Source organism: Sparus aurata, chromosome 4, assembly GCF_900880675.1.
Source record: "Sparus aurata chromosome 4, fSpaAur1.1, whole genome shotgun sequence".
Classification (NCBI taxonomy): Eukaryota; Metazoa; Chordata; class Actinopteri; order Spariformes; family Sparidae; genus Sparus; species Sparus aurata.
The window spans coordinates 4422720-4426592 of NC_044190.1; positions in this window are offsets into that span (position 1 = coordinate 4422720).

The following is a 3873-nucleotide window of genomic DNA, read 5'->3' on the forward strand; positions in this document are numbered from 1 at the left end:
TCCAGTTGCAGTGTTTTTCCACCCTTAATCACCTTATCATCAGTCTCCTACCCACTGACCTGCTCGCTACCAACTACCAAGCATTTTCAAGCTGTTTTTTTTTTTTTTTTGAATCAACTTGCGTAGGTACATGACCTCTTACCTAGGTTTGAGACCTCCCTTTGTGCCATATCCCTTCATTGTGTGTATTTGACTGCCTTTCCCACTGTATTACTGGTGCAATTATCCTTTACAGTTATCAATGCTTCATCTTTGTGTACTGAAAAGTGTATATAGTTTCAATTGTATTTTTCCCTGTTAATTTTGTAAATTCTTTTTATCACTCAGTCAATTTTTCTTATGGTTTTGAATCTTGAGCTGCAATATTAAAGCTAGGGTCTACAATCCTGGAGAGCTAGCAAGATTTGAAAGTGGCACCTCCTCTAAGTTCTTTTTCTGAATACATAATGTATTGACTACTCTCAGGATAGAAGGACCATTTCACCCAGTATAACAAAATGTGTTTCTGAACAACATTACAGACCCTAGCTCTAAGTGAAGCAAGTGCGTCTTTGACTTTTCTAATTTTTAAGTAAAGAATGTCCGAGTTCCTCAACCTCTTTGTGTGAGCATGCAATCAAGTTCTTACCCTTACCTTAACACAAATGCTTAAATGTGCTGCCTATGTTTTTAGAAAAGTGTGAAGATTTTCTGTTGTCTCAGTGCATCCAAACTTAAATTACTCCTCGTTAAGTTCTGAACAGCAGAGCATGAAGGATTGGTGATGCGGTGGAGCATCTAGGAGGCTAGGCCAACTGATACTACCCAGTCATTGTTGTATCAGATCAGTATACTTGGTGATGTTAAAAAGTAGTGCAATATCTATATTAAACAATGAAATGAGTCATGAAGGGAATTAGTTATATTACAGCTGGTTAATGCCTTGGTCACACCATAACTTTTCAGATTGTAGTGCAATCCACTTAACATTCTGTCTTGAATGCAGCTGCTGCAGTTTGCACACATTTGCACACAGTTTGCAAGGTACTAATATTCCAGTATTAGTTTCAACATTAATGTCAGGTGGGGGATTAAGGGGAAGACTAAAGATAAGGGGAAGGTGGACCCAAATGCAGTTATACATGAGAGGCAAGGCTAGGGGAAACAAAAGGTGAGCTTTATTGCAAAGCTGAACACCAAACAGACAAAACGGGGGTAAGAGGCAAAGTAGCAACTAAAAACAGCAATACAAAGTAGCAACTAAAAGGCAGGACAAAGTACAAAGAAAAAATCAAAGTTCAACTCAAACATCAAAAAACCAGAAATCAAAATCCAAAGAACACATACCGTGGGGAACAAGGAACTGACAGGAGCAGGCACATGGACAGGAGCGTGGACGAGACAGAGGCTGACAATTACAAACAGAAGACATGCAGAGTACATACAATGACCAGACAAGGAGTGAAGGGAACTCAGAGGCTGTGTCCAAATTCAGGGGCACCATCCTTCGGAGTGCGTATTTGAAGTGCAATTACGTCACTAAGCCGCGTGAAGCCTGTCCAAATTCAAAGTGTGCTCCAAATGCTCCCCACAAATGCCTCCTTCTTTTGCCTGTTCCTGGAGGACACACCGCTACTATCCTTCGCGGCTACAAATTGCCCAAGATTCATTGCGCGCCTAAAGAGAAGAAATAAATAAATAAATAATGGCGACCTCAAGTGGCGCAGATCTCGCATTCAAGTGTAAGTATTGGGTCTATACTCCGTTTTTAGTCATTTGAGCGTCAAACGCCAGATATGTTAAACTTCAAGGGACCTTAAAACCTCAAAATATCAGTTAAAATACGTTGGTAATGCTCAACTTAATGCCTTTTACTTTCAACCATTAGACGTTCAGAGGTTGACTTATATCGTATATCGTATTGTGACTGCGGAGATGTTATAGACTCGTTTTACTTCGTGTACATAAATGGACCAAGATCAACAGATTTAGATCTGGCTGTGATCCGTGTAAAGTCTAGTTAAACGTTGGAATAAAGAGCTATGTTTATGATTATTATCCTTATGATTATATTATTTTGCTGTATTAGAACTCTTTGGTGTGTTTCACATTTCATCGTGTTTTAGGGAGTAAACAGAGAAGCTTCATCACTGTCCGAAGTCAGAACAACATTTGTTCACAGGGCGAAACATTCCGCCGGCTGGACGGGAGTATGGCTATAATATATAATAATAAATAATAAATAGCCGATTTGTCAGTCCTGATGTCACTTTTTGTAAATCTTTGCATCCCTGCGTTAATGTGATCTTGAGTTTACCTTTTCTCTTGCTTCGAGGAGGGAGGATGAAGAAGGACATGAGGCTGCAGAGAGGATGGAGAGGCTCTTCTCTGCTCCAGAGGACAATCCTTACATTATTTCTGTTATTTAGTTAAATGTATGAGTTATTTTTAAATTATTTGTTCATAATTGTTCATTTTATATAATTCATTAAATAAAATATTGTTTTATTGTTACACATTGTCTATTCCATTCGGTATTTAAAGCTTAAGTACAATTTATAACAGCAAACGGCATCAAGTGCTACTTTTCAGGGACAACAAGGGATTGAATGTTTTCTTTTATTATGAAGGTCTTAACATTTACAACTATTTACAAAATTACAGCATAAATAACTATTTACAGATTATTATTAACTGTTAACAAAAATAATTATGATTAAAAACAATATTAAAACAGTAACAGATGATGGACAGTAACAGGCTGAGCAGGAGTCCCTGCAGTGCTGCTGGGCTGGATGGTGTCAGTGGGACATCATCTGGGTCGGTACTCAGGGTGTTTGGGGGTCCACTCTCCTCTGTCCACCACATCGTCCATCAACTGGGTCTGCAGTTCTGACTCCATCCACGGCTGCCATGTCACTAAGAATGTTTTAAGAAAGAGGCAAGAATTATAATTTCATACTCTAATTATAATAATCATAATAAATTACAACAAACAAAACTATCTACCAAACATTTTAAATACAATGCCTTTAAAATTTAAATAAAACCATAAGTGGCGATCAGCAGTTTACATGTCAGCATTAACGTAATGTATTGGTATGTTAATGAGCCCAAACTGTTAGCTAGCTAATAATGATAATATTGATAACATTACTGTGGGTTCAATAACAGGTTTACCTCTCCAAGGTCCTCTCAGCCCGAGATAAACCAGAGCCGCTTCTACTCTTCCTCCACAAGCAGGAGGATTAAAAAGGAAATCATGAATTCCTGAAGCTCAAACAGATCTGACAGTCAAACTTTTCAAACTACTCTTCTTGTCACTTTCGCGGACCTTACCTCACCAGAAATAGTGAGGTGCGGGTCGGGGCGGGAACATCTGGTGACGCAACCAGGAAATGCTGCGAAGGGTAGACTGTCCAATTTCACAACAGGCTGACGCTGCCTGCAGGTCTCTCTGAAGGACCCTGCCTTTGCTGGCGGCGAAGGATGGGTCCTTGAAGGATGCTGCCCCTGAATTTGGACACAGCCAGAGACTAAATACACAGACACTGATGACAAGACGAGGAACAGGTGAGGTGGACCAACAGGTGAGACAGCGAAGGGGAGGAGCACATGGGAACAAAGCAATAGACAGAGGGAGCCAGAGGGAACATAGGAAAATACACAGGAGAAATTAAAGGACACATGAGGGCATGGAAAAACAAAAGACACAAGACAAGATACAAAGACATGGAAATCAAATACAAGACAAAATCATGACAACCGATAACAAAACAAGGAACAAGAATCTACAGTCATGACAATTAACAGAGCAATAAAGCATGTTTCTGACAGGAATAACAGCAATATGACAGTTATGTTGTGTTTTACCCAAAATTATTACATTTTTAT